We start from the raw sequence: 23855 nt of genomic DNA on the forward strand, positions 1-23855 counted from the left end.
ACGGCCTACCAAAAGGCCTCCTGCGGGGACGCGGCAGGGATTAAAAATAAAACATATATACAGTGAGCAAAAAAAGTATTTGATCCCCTGCTGATTTTGTACGTTTCCCCACTGACAAAGAAATGATCAGTCTATCATTTTAATGGTAGGTTTATTTGAACAGTGAGAGACAGAATAACAACAACAAAATCCAGAGAAACGCATGTAAAAAATGTTATTAATTGATTTGCATTTTAATGAGGGAAATAAGTATTTGACCCCCTCTCAATCGGAAAATTTCTGGCTCCCAGGTGTCTTTCATATAGGTAACGAGCTGAGATTAGGAGCACACTCTTAAAGGGAGTTCTCCTAATCTCAGTGTGTTACCTTTATATAAGACACCTGTCCACAGAAGCAATCAATCAATCAGATTCCAAACTCTCCACCATGGCCAAGACCAAAGAGCTCTCCAAGGATGTCAGGGACAAGATTGTAGACCTACACAAGGCTGGAATGGGCTACAAGACCATCGCCAAGCAGCTTGGTGAGAAGGTGATAACAGTTGGTGCGATTATTTTCAAATGGAAGAAACACAAAATAACTGCCAGTCTCCCTCGGCCTGGGGCTCCATGCAAGATCTCACCTCGTGGAGTTGCAATGATCATGAGAACAGTGAGGAATCAGCCCAGAACTACACGGGAGGATCTTGTCAATGATCTCAAGGCAGCTGGGACCATAGTCACCAAGAAAACAATTGGTAACACACTACGCCGTGAAGGACTGAAATCCTGCAGCGCCCGCAAGGTCCCCCTGCTCAAGAAAGCACATATACATGCCCGTCTGAAGTTTGCCAATGAACATCTGAATGATTCAGAGGACAACTGGGTGAAAGTGTTGTGGTCAGATGAGACCAAAATGGAGCTATTTGGCATCAACTCAACTCGCCGTGTTTGGAGGAGGAGGAATGCTGCCTATGACCCCAAGAACACATCCCCACCGTCAAACATGGAGGTGGAAACATTATGCTTTGGGGGTGTTTTTCTGCTAAGGGGACAGGACAACTTCACCGCATCAAAGTGACGATGGACAGGGCCATGTGTACCGTCAAATCTTGGGTGAGAACCTCCTTCCCTCAGCCAGGGCATTGACAATGGGTCGTGGATGGGTATTCCAGCATGACAATGACCCAAAACACACGGCCAAGGCAACAAAGGAGTGGCTCAAGAAGAAGCACATTAAGGTCCTGGAGTGGCCTAGCCAGTCTCCAGACCTTAATCCCATAGAAAATCTGTGGAGGGAGCTGAAGGTTCGAGTTGCCAAACGTCAGCCTCGAAACCTTAATGACTTGGAGAAGATCTGCAGAGGAGTGGGACAAAATCCCTCCTGAGATGTGTGCAAACCTGGTGGCCAACTACAAGAAACGTCTGACCTCTGTGATTGCCAACAAGGGTTTTGCCACCAAGTACTAAGTCATGTTTTGCAGAGGGGGCCAAATACTTATTTCCCTCATTAAAATGCAAATCAATTTATAACATTTTTGACGTGTTTTTCTGGATTGTTTTGTTGTTATTCTCTCTCACTGTTCAAATAAACTTACCATTAAAATTATAAACTGATAATTTCTTTGTCAGTGGGCAAACATACAAAATCAGCAGGGGATCAAATTCTCTTTTCCCTCACTGTAAATATAGGACAAAACACACATCACAACAAGAGACAACACTACATAAAGAGATACCTAAAGACAGCAACATAGCAAGGCAGCAACACAACATGACAATATCATGGTAGCAACACAACATGGTACAAACATTATTGGGCACAGACGACAACACAAAGGGCAAGAAGGTAGAGACGACAATACATCACACAAAAGCAACCACAACTGTCAGTAAGAGTGGCTGTGATTGAGTCTTTGAATGAAGAGTTTGAGTGTTTCTTGAAGCTCGTTCCAGTCGATTGAGAAGGTTACTTCTGGGGACTTTTTAAAATGACATTCTACTCCAAAATGCATGAAAATGTAATTACGTTGACAACATCTGAAATATAACTGATGCACCCCACTGCACTGTAGGGAGACGATGAGGAGCAAGCAGTTGCTGTGCATTCGTGACTCATTCATGCCACTTCTCACTCTGTTAGCTACAAATATACATTGTAACTTGTCACTCATTGTCACACATTGACCATTTTTTTTGTTGATACCCCTACCAGAGGTAGAACAAAACACGACCATGTTTTTTCACATATGTCTCCCATTTATGAAATGGATGGTTGTGTAAAAATATTTCACTGCAAAAGTGCTTAAATTGATAGATAATGTGACACACCTCTAAACTCTAAAGTGCAGAGTAATTCCTGGCTGGAGGGGCAATGGACCACAAACTCAAGTAACACAATATTGCAAGCTCTGATATGGCTAAAATGTAGAATACAATTAGTCAATTGTATGCCCTACATACACAAACACACATCATTAGGATATCTTAATGCATCTTGGAAATATAGACCTGTAAATGCAGAGATACAATAGGCGGAAATATCAACTATGAATATTTTTGAAGAATGTAAGCTTTACTTTTTGGTAGCTGATTAATAGACAACTTTCCAACTCAAATTTACTCTCATTCAGTGCTGTATGGTCCTGTCTGACAAAAATGCATACAGTTACACATTGACTTTGTGGCTATTGTAATTGGCTCTAAGGAAAACAAGTGGGTTCAGACATCGAAATAAAATGTTTTGGGGTCCAACGTTCCTTGAAGGATTTTGTATCTTTAGCCCGTTCTCTTACAATTTAGTCAGGGGGCCACCACAGATTATCTTTGAGGCTACCCTGGATTTTTGCCTCAAATCCAAAATGTCTGCCATAATACCATTTGATGGATGTCAAATTACAAGTAAATATACATTTTGTAGATTAGTCATTTTTTCAGACTAGTCATTCTGGACAAGCTGCAGTGACAAGGGCAGTATCCTTCATGAATGACTGGCAGGGTATTCAGGGCTATGTGGTGGTCAGTTTCCATTTCTATCTCAGTTTGGTGCAGGCACTCAGCAGATGCAGCTGGCATTCCAATGAGACCCATTTACTCACTGGAATGTTATTGCAGCCAGAATGATGCTGGGGAAGTTTCACATTTTTAGTGGTATGTACAGGATACACATGGTATACACTGTCCAACTAAATGCTTACTTGCAGGTTCCATCTCGAAATGCAACATCAATAAGAAATAATAAAAGATAAGAAGACAAACATAAAGTAAATGGCTGAGTAGAATAGAATATTTAAAAAATAATTATTTTTGCATAAGTATAATACAGGAAGGCACAATATATTGGATACTCCAGTAGTGGCATGGTTGGTTTTCTGGTTGTGAAGGAGAGTATGTGAAAGGGCTGATACAAACAGGCCTTCCTTTAGATCTTTACAAAACCTAATTGACATGTGTGATCTGTGTGTTTTATGTTGAATGTAGCAAAACATCCTGCAGGTCACATATCCTACATCTTCCTTTATATTCCTTTGGAAGTGGTAGTTGTCTTTGATTCCGGTCTGGGTCAGGCCCAGCAGGAGATGAGGAAAGTGACAGAACCTGGGAGGGTGACCTCAGGTTACCTAGAGGTGACTTACAGTGTAGGTCGTAGACTACGACTATGAATTGTTGGTTATGAGTGGTGGTGGTGCACAAAGACCACTATCAGGAGGTTGGTGGCACCTTAATTGGGGAGAACGGGCTCGTGGTAATGGCTGGAACGGAATCAGTGTGATGATATCAAATACATCAAACACATGGTTTCCAGCATGAGCGCTCATGGGTGGTAGCAAAATAGGTACATATGAGGGTAATGCACACCAGCACTTTCCAGATGGCAATTTAGTTGTTGAATGGCCTCCTGACATGTGGCAGTCCAGTTCCATGGTGTGTCTGTATTTGTTAACTGCCAGAGGTGGAACTGATGGTGGAGTGGGCCTATTGAGGACAGTTCTGGGAGAATCAGGATGACATTGACATTGGAGGTGTGTTGGTTCAAAGTGGTAAGCACCGGTCTTATGAGCTAGTCATCATATGTGGTTGCATCCTCCCTATACACCATAATGTCACCATAGCCTCGTATACACCTTGCGTTTACATGTGAGTATTGTGATCTGATTTAATATAATCCAATCACTATCTGATCAAGGTTTGTCGCATCTATACATTGTATTAAAATGTGCCCCTATCCGTCCACTGTGTATGCATCTGGATATTAAATTACTTCACCCATAGAGCAGCTTGCAATGGAGCGGATAAGTGATTTCATCTTCATATGAAAGTCGTTAAGAGCAAATTGTATTTTCCCGTAACAGCATGGTTTAGTCATAATGAAAGATAAACACACACTGCTGCCAGTCACATTGTAGGGCGTGAGATGCAACTGAAATGTTGCGGGTGAGGAGAGAGCGAGTAAGGATGGAGGAAGCTTGGCTTGAAGTGCTGAGCATCTTGCTATGACATGCATTATCGGAGTTAGGCCCACAGAGTTATACCTACAGAGGAGTGGCTTCTATGGGGGAACTTTTAATGTCTTTGAAATTCTGAGGTGGTTTAACGTTGGACCAGAGCAAACGTTAGGTAGCTTGTGTGTGCAGAGCAGCACTATAAATAAAAAGTCTAGCTAGCTTTTTGTGGTTAATAAATCCAATGTGAAACGTGACAACTATAGTATCCTTAACTAGCATTGAAATAGTTTACCCATTCTTTTAATTCTTTTTTAGTTTCTCCCTAATTTCTGAATCATTGTTGTAACGTCATCGGTAGGCTCCAGTAACCTATGCTTCAAAGGGGAGGGGCAGGTAGCCTACACACACACACACACACACACCCTCTGGCAAAGATTTCCAGATGGCAGGTAAACTCTGGAATATGTTTCTGAGGGCTTTGCATAGGCGCTTTGCCGCGATTGTTGTGGGACTGGAAAAAAATGCTGGAACGTCAAAGAATGTTATTAACCGGATCCAACACTTTTAAAATAATGGTTATATTCCAGAACAGTATTGATCACTTTCGTTTCCGGTTCGGTCCCTAAAATAATTACATGACATTTTCTCCAGTTTTCGTTTCTGTTCCCTCATCCGGTTCCAACTCTTATGTGTAACTGTATGCATTTTTGTCAGGCAGGAACATACAGCAATGAATGAGAGCAGATTTGACTTGTAAAGTTATCTAATAATCAGATACCAAAAAGTAAAACTTACATTCATCATACATATTCATAGTTGATATTTCCGCCTATTGTATCTTTGTTTACAGGTCTATATTTCCAAGATGCATTACGATATCCTAATGTTCTTTGTTTCCGTATGTAGGGCTGGCAACTGACCACTTGTATTCCACATTTTTACAATGAATCAAATAAAATTTTATTTGTCACATGCGCCGAATACAACAGGTGTAGTAGACCTTACAGAAAAATGCTTACTTACAAGTCCTTAACCAACAATGCAGTTCAAGAAATAGAGTTAAGAAAATATTTACTAAATTTAAAAAAGTACATTTTTTGCTAAAATAACAATGCCGAGGCTATATACAGGGGTTACTGGTACCGAATCAATGTGCAGGGGTACATGTTAGTTGAGGTAATATGTACATGTAGTTAGGGGTAAAGTGAATATGCATAGATAATAAACAGTGAGTAGCAGCAGTGTAAAAACAGAGGGGGGGTGTCAATGTAAATAGTCCGGGGTGGCCATTTGATTAATTGTTCAGCAGTGTTATGGCTTGGGGGTAGAAGCTGTTAAGGAGCCTTTTTGACCTAGACTTGGTGCTCCGGTACCACTTGCCGTGCGGTAGCAGAGTGAACAGTCTATGACTTGGGTGACTGGAGTCTTTGACAATTTTTTTGACCTTTCTCTGACACCGCCTAGTATATAGGTACTGGACTGTACGGACTACCCTCTGTAGTGCCTTACGGTCGGAAGCTGAGCAGTTGCCATACCAGGCGGTGATAAAACTGGTCAGGATGCTCTTGATGGTGCAGCTGTAAAACTTTTTGAGGATCTGGGGATCCATGCCAAATCGAGAGAGAGAGATTAACATGCTGAACACACCTCTTACGTTGCGAGCGTTTTAAAATAAATGTACACATAAACTCAGCAAGAAAAGAAACGTCCCTTTTTCAGGACCTTGTCTTTCAAAGATAATTAATAAAAATCCAAATAACTTCACAGATCATCGTAAAGGGTTTAAACACTTGCTTGTTCAATGAACCATAAACAATGAATGAACATGCACCTGTGGAACGGTCGTTAAGACACTAACAGCTTACAGATGGTAGGCAATTAAGGTCACAGTTATTAAAACTTAGGACACTAAAGAGGCTTTTCTACTGACTCTGAAAAACACCAAAGGAAAGATGCCCAGGGTCCCTGCTCATCTGCGTGAACGTGCCTTAGGCACGCTGCAAGGAGGCATGAGGACTGCAGATGTGGCCAGGGCAATAAATTGCAATGTCCTTACTGTGAGACGCCTAAGAGTGCTACAGGGAGACAGGACGGACAGCTGATCGTCCTCGCAGTGGCAGACCACGCGTAACAACACCTGCACAGGATCGGTATATCCTAACATCACACCTGCGGGACAGGTACAGGATGGCAACAACAACTGCCCGAGTTAACCAAGAACACACAATTCCTCCATCAGTGCTCAGACTGTCTGCAATAGGCTGAGAGAAGCTGGACTGAGGGCTTGTAGGCCTGTTGTGAGGCAGGTCCTCACCAGACATCACCGGCAACAATGTCGCCTATGGGCACAAACCCACCGTCGCTGGATCAGACAGGACTGGCAAAAAGTGCTCTTCACTGACGAGTCCCGGTTTTGTCTCACCAGGGGTGATGGTCGGATTTGCGTTTATCGTCGAAGGAATGAACGTTACACCGAAGCCTGTACTCTGCAGCAGGATCAATTTGGAGGTGGAGGGTCCGTCATGGTCTGGGGCGGTGTGTCACAGCATCATCGGACTGAGCTTGTTGTCATTGCCTGCAATCTCAACGCTGTGTGTTACAGGGAAGACATCCTCCTCCCTCATGTGGTACCCTTCCTGCAGGCTCATCCTGACATGACCCTCCAGCATGACAATGCCACCAGGCATACTGCTCGTTCTGTGCATGATTTCCTGCAAGACAGGAATGTCAGTGTTCTGCCATGGCCAGCGAAGAGCCCGGATTTCAATCCCATTGAATACGTCTGGGACCTGTTGGATCGGAGGGTAAGGGCTAGGGCCATTCCCCCCCAGAAATGTCCGGGAACTTGCAGGTGCCTTGGTGGAAAAGTGGGGTAACATCTCACAGCAAGAACTGGCAAATGTGCAGTCCATGAGGAGGAGATGCACTACAGTACTTAATGCAGCTACTTTTGATTTTGACCCCCCCCCCCCTTTGTTCAGGGACACATTATTCAATTTCTGTTAGTTACATGTCTGTGGAACTTGTTCAGTTTATGTCTGTTGTTGAATCTTGTTATGTTCATACAAATCTTTACACGTTAAGTTTGCTTAAAATAAACGCGGTTAACAGTGAGAGGACGTTTCTTTTTTGCTGAGTTTACATGTTATTCAATCATTGCACCCACACTGCTCGCACGCGTCAACGAGTATCTGAGTAGCCAGGTGCTAAAATAGAACTTGGTTCTGTTTCTGATGCTTAACGCGCTGAAAGTCCCACCTCTCCCATCTCCTCATTGGTTTTTAGGAGCATATACCCACGTGGGTGATTGAAAGATGAACTGAGGTCCATACTCCAGTCCAGTAGGTGGTGGTAATGCACCTTAAAGTTGAAGGAGGAGAGATTACTAGAAACAAATTCGGGTTACCCTTTTATCTGTGGATTAATTGTCAGAGTAGAGAACCTTCTGCATTTCAAGTAAAAAAAACAACCCCATGTTTATATCCCAGGACAAATTAGCTAGCAACAGCAAGCTAGCTAGCTATATTACCATAAATGTTTAATGCTTTTTGACCTGTCCCCAAATTAATATAGTTGGTTCAGAGTTTGTTTTCATATTTCAAACTGCGTGTCCTGATCTTGTCCTGTTGTGGGTGGACAAAATCAACATGCACGCGGATGCACGTGATCGGTCTGGTCAGCATGTAACTCCTCTTTAATAGGTTGCAGCAGCATGAGCCCTGATGTTTTCCAATAGAGACATTTTTGTTTCAAAGTTTTTTAAATAATTGCTTTGATCTTGAAAATAATGAGGTTTTCTTTATTCTCTAAAACAGTACAAACACAGTCACATTCACACATGCAAGCACACATGCACACACACACACACACTGGACTGGTATCAACACACATTGACAAAACACACATGTAAACACACGTAAGCACAAAACATAGAAGCACATCTAACATCTCTCTCAGTCCCAGTGCGGTAAACAAGTGAAGAATAGGAGATCATTATTGTGTCAGGTATTTACTTCAAATGCATATGTAATTATTCACACAGGCACAATAAGGGTTTTAAATAGCAGCCTCCACATCGCTATGTAACTAAATATATTCATATATCCTCAAATGTACAACTCAAAGAATCCAAACTCTATTTCAGATACGCCTCCAAATAGAATATGCATACTCTAGCTTAGACTTATAAAACCAAATTCAATTGCTTTTCATTGGTTTTTCATAGGAGCCACAATCATAGATTTCTCAGTTTTCTCAAGACATGAATCATTTTACAACTCCTTGATTCTCAGATTGGTTTGAGGTTTCTCATCTGTACCTGAGAAAAGGAGTTGATAATGCAGAAAACTGCTGAGCAGTTTCAGTACTGCAGCGGCTCTGAAAAAAAGACATACTATGTTCTCTATAACTGGGAACCATTTTACTACAGAGATATTGGTACTTCGGATACCTATAATATCCAATTTACCACTGCCAGGATTGTGTGACATAGCGATGGTACCTAATTTCCCCACGTAGGCACTCGCAGTAGTGAAGCACCACTTTCAGAGAAAGGGTGGCGGTTGCATTGACCGTGCTCATCATTTCTCTATCTGAATTAAACCAAGTGGGTCAGCTACTTCTCACATCCTCTTTTTGTAGGACAGGTAGCCAGTCCAACAGTGTGGAAAGTGATCTATTCACACAAGTAAATGGCGTCTACGTTATGCACTGGGTAGTTATGTAGGAAACACTATTTATCCCATTCCCCTTATAGTACATTTACCCCTAGTCGCAAAACTCCTAATCAGTTTCCCTAAGGCTGAGATAGATGAAGGATAGGGCCAGCCGCCAGACAGAGTGTAGAGCATTGCTAGATGGTGGAGCTTCACACCCATGACAGCCGTCATGATAAATGGCCCCGGCTGGACATTATTACTGTCTCTTTATCTGAAGCACCACCGCAACGCATTAATATTTTACCGCAAACACTACAGCAGAAGTGAACTCTTTCCTCTGCTATTCTTTCGTCCGCGCTACAATACGTTGAGCTACTCGGAGAAGCTGTATGCGCCGGGGAAGCCGTGAAGCGAGCTGTAGCCTATTGTGTGATTGAGTCTATTATTAAAGAATGTGAAAAACTTTGTATGTTTACTGCGTTTCATTAAATCATGTATGACTATACAGTACATTCGGAAAGTATTCAGACCCCTTGACTTTTTCCACATTTTGTTATGTTACAGCCTTATTCTAAAATGGATTAAATAATACATTTTCCTCATCAATCTACACACAATACCCCATGACAAAGTGAAAACAGGTTGTTAGACAGTTTTGCAAATGTATTATGAATAAAAAACAGATAACTTATTTATATAAGTATTCAGACCCTTTGCTATGAGACTCGAAATGGAGCTCAGGTGCATCCTGTTTCCACTGATCATCCTTGAGATGTTTCTACAACTTAATTGGAGTCCAACTGTGTTAAATTCAATTGATAGAACATGATTTGAAAAGAAACACACATGTCTATATAAGGTCCCAAAGTTGGCAGTGCATGTCAGAGCAAAAACCAAGCCATGAGGTCAAAGTAATTGTCCGTAGAGCTCCGAGACAGGATTGTGACGAGGCACTGATCTGGGGATGGGTACCAAAAAATGTATGCAGCATTGAAGGTCCCCAAGAACACAGTGGCCTCTATCATTCTTAAATGGAAGAAGTTTGGAACCAGCAAGACTCATCCTAAGCTGGCCGCCCTGCCAAACTGAGCAATCTGGGGAGAAGGGCCTTGGTCTGGGAGGTGACCAATGGGAGAAACTTCCATAAGGACAATCCTCCCTGCAGCACTCCACCAATCAGGCCTTTATGGTAGAGTGGCCAGACGGAAGCCACTCCTCAGTGAAAGGCACATGACAGCCCACTTGGAGTTTGCCAAAAGGCACCTAAAGGACTCTTAGACCATGAGAAACAAGATTCTCTGTTCTGATGAATCTAACATTTTGGCCTGAATGCCAAGCATCCCGTCTGGAGGAGACCTAAGGTGAAGCATGGTGGCAGCATCGTGCTGTGGGGATGTTTTTCAGAGGCAGGGACTGGGAGACTAGTCAGGATCGAGGGAAAGATGAACGAAAAAAAGTACAGAGAGATCCTTGGATGAAAACCTGCTCAGGACCTCAGACTTGGGTAGCCCAGTAACCGAAAAGTTGCTAGATCAAATCCCCGAGCTGATAACGTAAAAAATAAATCTGCCTTTCTGCCCCTGAACAAGGCAGTTAACCCACTGTTCCTAAGCTGTCATTGTAAATAAGAATTTGTTCTTAGCTGACTTGCCTAGTTAAATAAAGGTTAAATAAAAATAATAAAAGACTGGGGCGAAGGTTAACCTTCCAACAGGACAACAATCCTAAGCACACAGCCAAGACAGCGCAGGCTTCGGGACAAGTCTCTGGATGTTCTTAAGTGCCCCAGCCAGAACCAAGACTTCTCTAAAGAGACCTGAAAATAGCTGTGAAGCGACGCTCCCCATCCAACCTGACAGCACTTGAGAGGATCTGCAGACAAGAATGGGAGAAACTCCCCAAATACACGTGTGCCAAGCTTGTAGCGTCATACCCAAGAAGACTCGAGGTTGTAATAGCTGCCAAAGGTGTTCAACAAAGTACTGAGTAAAGGGTCTGAATTCTTATGTAAATGTCATATTTAATTTAGATTTTTTTTGTCTGTGTCTATATACCTGTTTTTTCTTTGTCATTATGGGGTATTGTGTGAGGGGGGAAACAATATACTCCGTTTTAGAATAAGGCTGTAAGGTAACAAAATGTGGAAAAAGTCAAGGGGTCTGAATACTTTCCGAATGCATTGTATATCTAGTTTCTACAAAGTAAACTGAACGCAACATGCAATAATTTACAGTTATAAGGAAATCTGTCAATTGAAATAAATTCTTTAGGCCCTAATCTATGGATTTTTAAAATTTATTTATTTTATTTCACCTTTATTTAACCAGGTAAGCAAGTTGAGAACAAGTTCTTCACATGATTTCACATGACTGTGAATACAGATATGCATCTGTTGGCCACAAAAGGTAGGGGTGTAGATCAGAAAACCAGTCATTAACTTTTGTGACTGAAATTTGACTCATGCAGCTCAACACATCTCCTTGACATAGAGTTGATCAGGCTGTTGATTGTGGCCTATAGAATGTTGTCCCACTCCTCTTCAATGGCTGTAGGAAGTTGCTAGATATTGCCGGACACTGGAACATGCTATCATACACGTCGATCCAGAGCATCCAAAACATGCGCAATGGGTGACATGTCTAAGGATGAACTGGGCCATTTTCAACTTCCAGGAAATGTGTATAAATCCTTGCAACATGGGGCTGTGCGTTATCATGCTGAAACATGAGGTGATGGCGGCGATTGAATAGCACGACAATGGGCCACAGGATCTCTGTGCCTTCAATAAAATGAAATTGTCTGCCCATACCATAACCCCACCACCATCATGGGGCACTCTGTTTACAACGTTGACCATACACGTGGTCTGCGGTTGTGAGGCCGTTTGCACGTACTTTTCAAATTCTCTGGAAACAGCTCTGGTGGACATTCCTGCAGTCAGCATGCCAATTGCATGCTCCCTCAAAACGTGAGACATCTGTGGCATTTTGTTGTGTGACAAAACTGCACATTTTAGAGTTGTCACGCCTACTCAGCACTACGCGCTCCTGTCACCATCATTACGCACACCTGTTTCCCTCGTCACACACATCAGCGATTCAGTTGACTCACCTGGACTCAATCACCTGCTTTCATTACCTCCCCTACTGTATGTCTGTTCCCGAGGTTGTTCCCCGATTCAGCATTATTGTCGTCATGTCGTTTTGTTCCCTCTGTTCTAACACTGTTCCTGTTTTGTCACTTATCCGTTCATTGAATGTTCAACTCCCTGTACCTACTACTCATCTCCAGCATCAGTTCTAACAGAATGCTGAAGTCATAATTTGAAGCATTAGGGAGTGCTAGCTTTTTGGTCTTGGTGGTGATGTCGGGTCCGGGGCCGAACCAGGGGGGTGCCTCAGCTGGCTCGTGGGGCTTCCATGCCCTAACTGTCTCGAGAGGTTTCCTTGCCCCGGTTGGCTCAGCAGGCTCCCATCCCACGTCATTCCTCAGCGGGATCGTCAGGGTTTTACGCCTCAGCCGGATCATCAGGCTCCCACGTCACAGCCGGCTTGTCAGGCTCCCTGTCCCAGCGGGATCATCAGGATTCACACCTCAACCGGATCATCAGGCTCCCACGCCTTGGCCGGCCCGTCAGGCTTGCCCAGGTGGGACACCGGTGTACTGTCACGCCTGCTCCCGCTCTCCCTCCCAGCACTACGCATTCCTGCCACCATTATTATGCACACCTGTTTTCCTCGTCACGGCGTCAGCGACTCAATCACCTGCTTTCATTACCTCCCGTATATCTGTCTGTTCCCGAGGTTGTTCCCCGCTTCAGCATTATTGCCGTCATGTTGTTTTGTTGCCTCTGTTCTGACGCTGTTCCTGTTCTGTCACTTGTCCGTTCATTAAATGTTCAACTCCCGGTGCCTGCTTCTCATCTCCAGCGTCGGTTCTTACAAGAGTGGCTTTTTATTGTCCCCAGCACAAGGTGCACCTGTGTAACGATCATGCTGTTTAATCAGCTTCTTGATATGCCACACCTATCAGGTGGATGGATTCTCTTGGCAAAGAAAAATGCTCACTTACAGGAATGTAAACAAATTTAGTGCGCAAAACTTGAGAGAAGATTTTTGTGAGTATGGAAAATCAAGTATTTTATTTCACCTCAAGAAACACTTCACATATTGCGTTTATGTTTTTGTTCCGTATATTTTCGTTTTAAAGAATGTGTTTTGGTTTTATATCGTTTTTACACCGTCCATTAACCATTCACTATAAAACATTTATTTATCAACAAGAAAAGCATAGCAAAATACAACATATGCATCCAACCTTCTCCCCAACCCATGTTCCCTGAAAGTTTAGTTAGGAGCTCCTCCAGTTGACATTCTGGGCACTGAAAGAACCAGGTATCCAGCAGGTCATTGAAGCATTCACCTACATCAGCTGGTGAGACGAATGCGAGCGAGCCGAGCTTCTTGATCTCTTGGGCGTAATCATTGTCGCTCAGGTACTTTTGTCGAGAAGCATTTGTACTTTTCGATAAATGGCCTGTTTCATGTGAAAGAAGCAATCCTGGTTGTGGGTCCCAGGAAACACCTTCACGAAGGCTTTAAAAGTCACCGTCTCGAAGTCAGTCATGATGGAGTCTGGTTTCAGGTCGGGCGTTTCAGGCTCTTCAGCTCCACAACTGCATGAGCGTATGTTCCCTAAAAATATAAAATATATCATGGTAGACTGCATGTTTAGGCCTACATTTTGAATTGTTTTAGTTTTTTACGAACATACCTCAGTCTTATTGTGCAGCAACATGAAGACTGGTGTACACCTGGCTGAACAAAGGACAGGTTGTCTTGAATGTTCCATCTGCAAACCAGTCCTTTGCGTCACATAGATACTCCAAGTTGCGCGTGGTTGTAAAGATCAGAATTCTGTCTGCTGGAGGAGCAGCATTCTGTTGTAGCCCTGATAGCTGTCAGGGATGACGAGTTCAGAGAGGGATGCTGCGTTGTTGTTTTGTCAGTGGCTCTGCACCAACTTTTTCATGTTTTTCAGAGAGGGCATTTCTCCACAAATAGACTCAGCGAAGCTAAATGTGCCAATGTCCACAACTTGGTCGGTTTCTTTCTTGGTCTCCAGGCTTCTCTCCTTTAGGCCATTCATCACCTTTTGGATCCGAATCCGAGCATTGTCTGGGATGTGGTTGTATTCTCCAGATAACTTGGTGATAACCCCATCAGTGAGCGTTATGCGACCGTAACAGTATAACTTTAGACCGTCCCCTTGCCCATACCCGGGCGTGAACCAGGGACCCTCTGCACACATCAACAACAGTCACCCACGAAGCATCGTTACCCATCACTCCACAAAAGCTGCGGCCCTTGCAGAGCAAGGGGAACTACTACTTCAAGGTCTCAGAGCAAGTGACGTCACCGATTGAAATGGTGTTTAGTGCGCACCACCGCTAACTAGCTAGCCGTTTCACATCCGTTACACGACCTCGGCGTTATGCGACCTCGGCGACCTCATATTCGGTGCTCTTCCAGAAGGACTTATTTGCCGTCTGTCGTTCACGTCTGTAGGTGTAGCCTTCATACGCCAGGATATTTTATCCACTCACAGAGAGGATCAATTCCGATTACGAGTGTTTAATAGTCACATGTACAGGGTTGCAGGTGTGATTGTCACTGTACCCTGCAATCTTAGGTTTAAAGCTCCAACATGCAGGAAGAAGTGAAATAAAATAATGAAAATGGTAATAAAAAACTTGATAAATAGCACTATATACATAATAACAACAGTGGCAGTGATGAATAAATAAAGCCTGCAGTATAGGTAATATTCTGCCCATATGAACATGTTTATTTTAGGCCATATAAAGAACAGCTAGACATGATTTAAGGAATAGCAGTAAACAGACACAACGTTGTTTCACCTTTTTTAATAAAAACTCGAATAGTTGCACAGTTGCACAGTTTTCCTGCCAAATAGGCCTACAAGGAAACTCAACATATCTGAATGAAGTAGATTGCGCGAGGGGGTCGCCGCTGAGTACCTTCCATGAACATTTTTGCTCAACAAAAATACACGTAAGCCGCTTTTATCACAGTTTCAACACCCAGACAACCCCGCCACGCGACGTCTCTCTCTCCCCCCTCATTAACACTCAGCACTAATTTATTGAAAGGCACTTTACATTTTCCCCCAACACCACAACATCTAAGCGCTGCACGTACACACAGAAAAATAAATCGGTGTGCTCCTCTTTACCTGGGGAGTGATTGGTTGTGAGATGTCCTCCCAGGATGAAAACAAACTAATAATGCCAACATTTCCCTTTGGGCTTTGGAAATTGCTTTGAAAATTGTGGGAGATTGGCTGGGAAAGTTTGTATTTTGACAGGGGTATTTGACATGGCTGGGTTGAATGAATTAACAAGTACTGTGTGTTTGTGTGTGTGTGTACACATTTTACTGTACTTGTGAGTACCAAAAGCCCTCACAAGAATAGTAAACCAACTAAAATTCAGAGAATTTAGAACATTTTGCAGATCCTCACTTGTAAAAAGGCTATTCTAGGCTTAGAGGATCATTTTTTATTTAACCAGGCAAGTCAGTTAAAAACAAATTCACAATCTTGGCCTACTTCGGCTCGGCCAATTGTGCTCCGCCCTGCTGGGACTCCCAATCACTGCCGGATGTGATACAGCCTGGATTTGAACCAGGTACCATAGTGACACCTCTTGCACTGAGATGCAGTGCCTTAGACCACAGTGCCACTCGGGAGCCCTTGGGAGGTTAGGGTTAGTTTTATAGTAATCAATTGTTGTGCGTGTGCATGCGTGTGTGCTTCAAATCAAATTGTATTAGTCACATGCGCTGAATACAGCAGGTGTAGACCTTACCGTGAAATGCTGACTTACAATCCCTTAACCAACAATGCAGTTCAATAAAAAGAGTTAAGAAAATATTTACTAAATAAACTAAAGTAAAAAATAAAATAAAAAACACTAGAAAATGACAATGACAATAACGAGGCTATATACAGGGGGTACCGGTACCGAATCAATGTGCGCTGGTACAGGTTATTCAAGGTCATTTGTAAAGTGACTATGCATAGATAATAAACAGCGAGTAGCAGCAGTGTAAAAACAAAGGGGGGTCAATGTAAATAGTCCGGGTGACGCTTAGCTATGATTTGGACTCTTATTTTAACTGAACAATTAGAAATCCAGTGTCACCTAGAGGTGTGTGTGCTGCCTGTGTGTAACCGATGGGAATTGGCTAGCTAGTTAGCGGTGGTGCGCGCTAATAGCGTTTCAATCGGGTGACGTCACTCGCTCTGAGACCTGAAGTAGTTGTTCCCCTTGCTCTGAGAGGGCCGCGGCTTTTGTGGCGCGATGGGTAAGTATGCTTCGTGGGTGACTGTTGTTGATGTGTGCAGAGGGTCCCTGGTACGAGCCCGGGGCGAGGGGACGGAAGTTAAACTGTTACATGTCTACCAACTGACATTACTTATCAGTATGCGCTGGTCAGCCACATCCAAACACTTCGATTGCTCTCATCAGATCATGTTAAATGCTCTTTTCCACGGGTTGTTGTTTTAACAGAGAAGGAAAAAGTCTAGGTGGACTTTTTGTCCTGTTTTAGTTGGTGAGGTGTGTGTGCGGTGTGAAGTGTTTGGTATGCGATTTCACGCCTGTGGATCGGATTCGCCTGTTCCTGTAATTTGGGGCCATCAGTGCAGACACAGTCTCACTCCGATGGAGCGATAAAACAAACACACACCCTGTTGTCTGGAGGAGAGATACAGAAAGCAGCAGACAGTGTGTGATGGGACTATGAAAGGAGGTTGCTTTGATTACCACATTTTAATTAACCTCTCCTGCCTTCTCCCTTGTGGATCTGCAAAGTATGTCATGTCTACTTGCTTCTGTTATGTTTCTATATGTGTGTGTGTGTGTGTGTGTGTAGGTTTGTCCTTGTCTTTCTGCACTAAACCTTCAGGAACCTGTATCGGCCCCTCAATAGTCTTATTGAGTGATTCTTAGAAGACGTATAAATTGCCGCTGAAGACTGTAGTAATACATTTGACCATGCTTCAGTACACCCATTGTGAAAGTGAAACCTTTTCAAGAGAAAAGCTATTTCTGATGGCTGTTACCTACATGTTAGTCTCCACTTCATTGCACATAAAAAAGGGCTTGTTGTGAAAAAGACTGGATGCGAATATTATTTCTACATTATTTAGACGGCTTCCCCTGTTTAACGCTTACAGCTGAGCAGGAGGAATCACAGCTAAAAGGTGAATGCACCAATTTGTAAGTCGCTCTGGATAAGAGCGTCTGCTAAATGACTTAAATGTAATGTAAATGTAAGAGCCTTTCCTGGGAAGCCTTACATACACACGGGCACGCCACACAAACACTCATGTACGTACGTAACACACACACCTACGGACGGACAGACACATGGACGTATGCAGTCACGGACGGACGTAACTCTCTCTCACACACACACACACACACACACACACACACACACATACAGCTGTGAGTTCCTGTTTAGTTTGGAACTCTCCTCCCTATTAGGGGTTCTGTTTGTATGATGGATATATAATGTATGATGGAAGTCCTGCTCCTTCTGTTCTTTCCATTCTCTCACTATTTAAGAACAAATGTCTCTGTTGAAATTCTCTCACTATTTAAGAACAAATGTCTCTCAGGACCATAACACTTGTCTCACACACACTCACACATGGCCTCGCAGACACAGCGTTGCAGACAGGCAGCTGCTCAATAGTTCTGCTCAGTTAAGTCAGTTCTCACAGACTAGCTGCCTTCCCAACTTCAGAGAGTTTGTAACATCTGTGCATGCGCACACGCTGCTTTAAGGTCCAATCGAGATTTTTTAAAACTTCCTCTAAAGTTACTTCAACCTAGTTGAACTGACACATGTGGATTTGGTGACTTGTTAAGTGAACTTCACTGTTAAAATGGTTATTTTACGGTACGCTACCGGCTACTGGTTGGAGTGAAAATACGGTAAATATACAACAAGTTACTATCATTTTTTACCGCTGTATTTAGGTAGTTTGCTGCTATAGTCTGGTTTCTTGGGACTCATCTACAATTTGAACTCACAACCTCTTGGATGCCAGAGACCTGTATTTCCTTCCACATCATCAGGTCTGTGGCCATGACTGTCACGTTCGTCATAACGAGGAGACCAAGGCGCAGCGTGATAAGAATACACTCTTCTTTATTTACACGAAGAACACTAAACAAACTAACAAAACAACAAAACGAATGTGAAGCTATAAGACACGAGTGCTGATAGGCAACTACCAAAATAATAAAAACTAAACCAACCACCCTCGTCACACCCTGACCTGACCAAAATAATAAAGAAAACAAAGATCAGGTCAGGGCGTGACAATGACAGAGATGGCCACAAACTGATTGGCAAGGATTACAATTCTCTGACAACACCAACATAAATATAGCAGTGTTTAGGTACACTTAACAGATGTTGTACTTATGCCAACCGTAAGTGAGAGCATTGTACCAGTTTAAGTGGTTTATGGTTGTGTTAATGAAGGTTGAGCACCTCTTTTGTCCACTTGCAGTCCTGCAATCTTTGTAAGAGTTGGTGACAAAGAGTTGCACTTGAAAGAGGTTACTGTGCATTTTACAGCCAACTATCTGACAGTAAGTTACTGTCATTACATAGAAGCTTTGTGATGATAACTTGTAAAAACACTTCACAAAGAAGTCATTCTCTGCTGTGAGAACATTTGGTACTCAGCCCTACCTGGGATTTGAATTCACAGCCTCAACTTCTCCTAACGGTTGGCTCAAATACAACATATTTTAGACTGTACCCCAAAGTATGTTAATGAGCAGCCCGGCCCCAAAAGCCCCACCTACATTTCAAAGTGCATTGACGATTGTACCTTATTAAAAATATTGTGTAGAAATGTACCATTATCATAGGCTATCTGTATCCATTTTATATTTTTGTACCCCAGGCAACAACAATGTACCTTAACTGTACCATAGTTTTTGAGATTGTGTGGATATACTGTATGTTCATGGTTATAAATATGTACAGTGCATTCGGAAATTATTCAGACCCCTTGCCTTTACAGCCTCGAGTCTTCTTGGGTATGACGCTACAAGCTTGGCACACCTGTATTTGGGGAGTTCCTCACATTCTTCTCTGTAGAGCCTCTCAAGCTCTGTCAGGTTGGATTGGGGAGCGTCGCTGTACAGCTATTTTCAGGTCTCTCCAGAGATGTTCAATCGGTTTCAAGTCCGGACTCTGGCTGGGCCACTCAAGGACATTCAGAGAATTGTCCCGAAGCCACTCCTGTTTTGTCTTGGCTGTGTGCTTAGGGTCGTTGTCCTGTTGGAAGGTGTACGTTCGCCCCAGTCTGAGGTCCTAAGAGCTCTGGAGTAGGTTTTCATCAATGATCTCTCTGTACTTTGCTCCGTTACATTACATTACATTTACATTTAAGTCATTTAGCAGACGCTCTTATCCAGAGCGACTTACAAATTGGTGCATTCACCTTATGACATCCAGTGGAGCAGCCACTTTACAATAGTGCATCTAAATCTTTTAAGGGGGGTGAGAAGGATTACTTTATCCTATCCTAGGTATTCCTTAAAGAGGTGGGGTTTCATCTTTCCCTCGATCCTGACAAGTCTCCCAGTCCCTGCCGCTGAAAAACATCCCCACATCATGATTCTGCCACCACCATGCTTCACCGTAGGAATGGTGCCAGGTTTCCTCCAGACGTGACGCTTGGCATTCAGGCCAAAGAGTTCCATCTTAGTTTCATCAGACCAGAGAATCTTGTTTCTCATGGTCTGAGAGACTTTAGGTGCCTTTAGGCAAACTCCAAGCAGGCTGTCATGTGCCTTTTACTGAGAAGTAGCTTCCGTTTGGCCACTCCGCCTGATTGGTGGAGTGCTGCAGAGATGGTTGTCCTTCTGGAAGGTTCTTCCATCTCCACAGAGGATCTCTGGAGCTCTGTCCGAGTGAATATTGGGTTCTTGGTCACCTCCCAAGGCCCTTCTCCCCCAATTGCTCAGTTTGTCCGGGCCGCCAGCTTTGTCATTATGGGGTATTGTGTATGGAAAACAGCCCCAGACCATTATTCCTCCTCCACCAAACTTTACAGTTGTCACTATGCATTAGGGCAGGTAGCGTTCTCCTGGCATCCGCCAAACCCAGATTCGTCCGTCGGACTGCAAGATGGTGAAGTGTGTGTCATCACTCCAGAGAACGTGTTTCCACTGCTCGAGTCCAATGGTGGTGAGCTTTACACTGCTTGTTTTGCATATGCTCATGGTGATCTTAGGCTTGTGTGCGGCTGCTCAGCCATGGAAACCCATTTCATGAAGCTCCCGACAAACAGTTATTGTGCTGATGTTGCTTCCAGAGGGAGTTTAGAACTTGGTAGTGAGTGTTGCAACCAAGAACAGACCATTTTTACACACTTCAGCACTTGGGGATTCCATTCTTTGAGCTTTTGTGGCCTTCCTCTTCACGGCTGAGCCGTTGTTGCCCCTAGACGTTTCCACTTCACAATAACAGCACTTACAGTTGACCGTGGCAGCTCTAGCAGGGCAGAAATTTTATGAACTGACTTGCTGGAAAGGCTGTGTGCTCGATTTTATTCACCTGTCAGCAGCGGGTGTAGCTGAAATAGCCAAATACACTAATTTGAAGGGGTGTCCACATACCTTTTGTATATATAGTGTACTTATCCTGTAAAATTAAAATAGCTTACTTGCTACTGAGTTGCTGTTAAAATACAGAACATATCTTAATTAACAAGTATACTGTATTCAGAATACAGTTGCATAATGTCATTTTACAGCAATAACTAATTCAGTTGTAAAAATACAGTAAGTTTTATATTTACTGTAAAATAAAATAAACGTGTGTTCCATAAGCACATCTGAAGTATCCTATACGAATAACTGTAATTGCAAGTGAGGCGTGATGAGAATTTACAGGACGATCCAAAAAGTATCCAATTGCATTGCGATTGACTGTAAATATACAGCAAAACAGTAATACACTATTTATTTACTATAAAATTATTATTTTATCAGTATCATAAAATGTACAGCAATTGCGTACAGTGTAGCTTTCTATGCTTTGTAAGCACAACTTAAAGCATTAGTTGAAGCATATTGATTTGACTAAAAGTATGAAGTTCACTATACTAAAGTGAACTCAACATGGAATCCAGATTAGACTTGATTTCAAATGTCAAGGCAGCAGGATAACACACTTTTATGTTGACTCAACACATCTTTTTTTAACAATGACCAATTTCAGTATGTTTCAGTTAAGTTGACTTTGTAAAATGAGCTGAAACAAGTAAAAAGCTAAAGAAGTGTTTACAGTGTACACACGCACGTACACTGAGCCATTCACTATGTCTTCGGTGTTTTATTATTAAGGCCCTATGGCCGTGACAGGGAACAGAAATCCAAGTGAAAGAGAAACTCTGAGCTGAGGTAACTTGGGAATGTACTGTCAGCAGTTTTACTGACAAAGGCAGTCTGTGTGTGTGTGTGTGTGTGTGTGTGTGTGTGTGTGTGTGTGTGTGTGTGTGAGGGGATATACAGGCTATTGGTAGTGAAAGATAAGCCTTAGGATTGCTGTGGCAGAGAGCTGTGTGCTGCTGGCTGGGGTGATAATGACCCTATCACGCCTGTTGACTCTCTCTGGATGACTGGGTGGCAAATCTTCTCTACGATTGTGTGTGTATGTGTGTGTGTGTGTGTAGGGGGGAAGATATTTTGAAACTTTCTTGCTGTTCTAGCCCAACTTTGTACTACTAGTCTTCGCATCCTGCATTGGTGTAAACTGGTGTAGACTGGGGAGGTGTGTGTAGACTTAGGAGGTGTGTGTAGACTGGGGAGGGGTGTGTAGACAGACTGGGGAGGTGTGTGTAGACTGGGGGGATGTGTGTAGACTGGGGAGGTGTGTGTAGACTGGGGAGGTGTGTGTAGACTGGGGGATGTGTGTAGACTGGGGAGGTGTGTGTAGACTGGGGAGATGTGTGTAGACTGGGGAGATGTGTGTAGACTGGGGAGGTGTGTGTAGACTTAGGAGGTGTGTGTAGACTGGGGAGGGGTGTGTAGACAGACTGGGGAGGTGTGTGTAGACTTAGGAGGTGTGTGTAGACTGGGGAGGGGTGTGTAGACAGACTGGGGAGGTGTGTGTAGACTGGGGGGATGTGTGTAGACTGGGGAGGTGTGTGTAGACTGGGGAGGTGTGTGTAGACTGGGGAGATGTGTGTAGACTGGGGAGGTGTGTGTAGACTGGGGAGATGTGTGTAGACTGGGGAGATGTGTATGTGTGCGTGTTGAAAGGGTTGATTGACTTTGTCCTCCTCGCCGTCCTCTTATCAGGGCTGTATCACTCAGACTCTCAGCAGCAGGCTGTGCTTTTTGCCTCTGGACCAGCAATCATCTTCCTAAATCAATATCTGCCCCTGCGAGACCAGACACACACTGCCCTTTATCACTGTTAGGACTGAGAGATTTGGACAGTTTCTCTTCAAATTCAACCAAAACCCACATCTGTTATTTTAAGTGAGTTATTATTCTTTATTTTCTGAGGTGTTTGTGTATTGTGTGTGTATTGTGTGTGTGTGTGTGTGTGTGTTAACCTAATGTGGGACCTTATATATAAAGGTGTTAAGGGAGAAATGATCCATCTCTCCCTGTAGGAGCCACCGCTCCTCCAAGTCCCTCTAGTCTAACTTCTGTTGTTCTCCCTCCTATAACTAGATTACACCATGTTTATAGCTGACGTGGAACCGCTGTAGGCCCGTATTGATGACGTTAGCCAGCTAGAACTAGTAGTGATGAACCACAGTTTTAGGAGTATGTGGGGAGAGCCAAGCAGTGTGTCAGTTTGATACAATAGTCTGAAGTTTTGAGAAACAATCTTTTTTTTTTAATGTGAATCTCGGTGCAAAAGACAGTAATTAGCGAAAATGGTTGTCATAACAACAATGTTTACTTGTTTACTTCCCCTGGTACATACAGTGGGTTTAGTACCTTAGAGAGGATGCTGATTTAAAAGCTTTCCAGGAAGTAACCGCTCTGCTCTCTGACCCATGCCTCCAACAGACAATTATCAAAACAAACGTCCCATCAAACAGTTGTTGGTTTTTACTTTAACTACCGACAAGACAATACTCCTCTGCATAATAATCCAGTGATACGTGTGTGTGTGTTTGTTTATTGTTGCCCCAGGCATATCAAACACTTGTTATTATTAATATTACTCATTATGTTGGGAGGCAGGTTGCATAGTGGTTAGAGCGTTTAGCCAGGAACCAGAAGGTAGCTAGCTCGAATCCCTGAGCCGACACCTTGAAAAAAAGTTGATGTGCTCTTGAGCAAGGCACTTAATTCTAATTGCTCCTGGGTCACTGTTGTTAATGGCAGACCCTGGCCGGGACCCCTCTTTCCGGGGATGTCTCAGAGGGCGTTAGAATTTGTGCAAAAAACACCTTTCCATTTCACACATGCATATCATACACAATTGTACATGTGACAAACATGACAAATATAAACACCCATCAAATTATTATTATTATTATTCCCCAAGTAATTGTTTGTCTCTCTCTCTCCCCCTCTCCCTCTCTCCTCTCTCTCCCCCCTCTCCCTCTCTCCTCTCTGTCCCCCTCTCTCTCTCTCTCTCTCTCTCTCTCTCTCTCTCTCTCCCTCATCTCTCCCCCTCTCTCTCTCT

The 23855-nt window shown here is 43.3% G+C and overlaps 1 protein-coding gene across 5 annotated transcripts in view; it reads left to right on the plus strand.

The window, feature by feature from the left end:
* Window positions 1–23855, plus strand: part of snx29 (sorting nexin 29) — a 114471-nt gene that overhangs the window by 51087 nt on the left and 39529 nt on the right. The gene's annotated exons all lie outside the window — the stretch shown is intronic.

Source organism: Oncorhynchus nerka, linkage group LG16 (assembly GCF_034236695.1).
Source record: "Oncorhynchus nerka isolate Pitt River linkage group LG16, Oner_Uvic_2.0, whole genome shotgun sequence".
Classification (NCBI taxonomy): Eukaryota; Metazoa; Chordata; class Actinopteri; order Salmoniformes; family Salmonidae; genus Oncorhynchus; species Oncorhynchus nerka.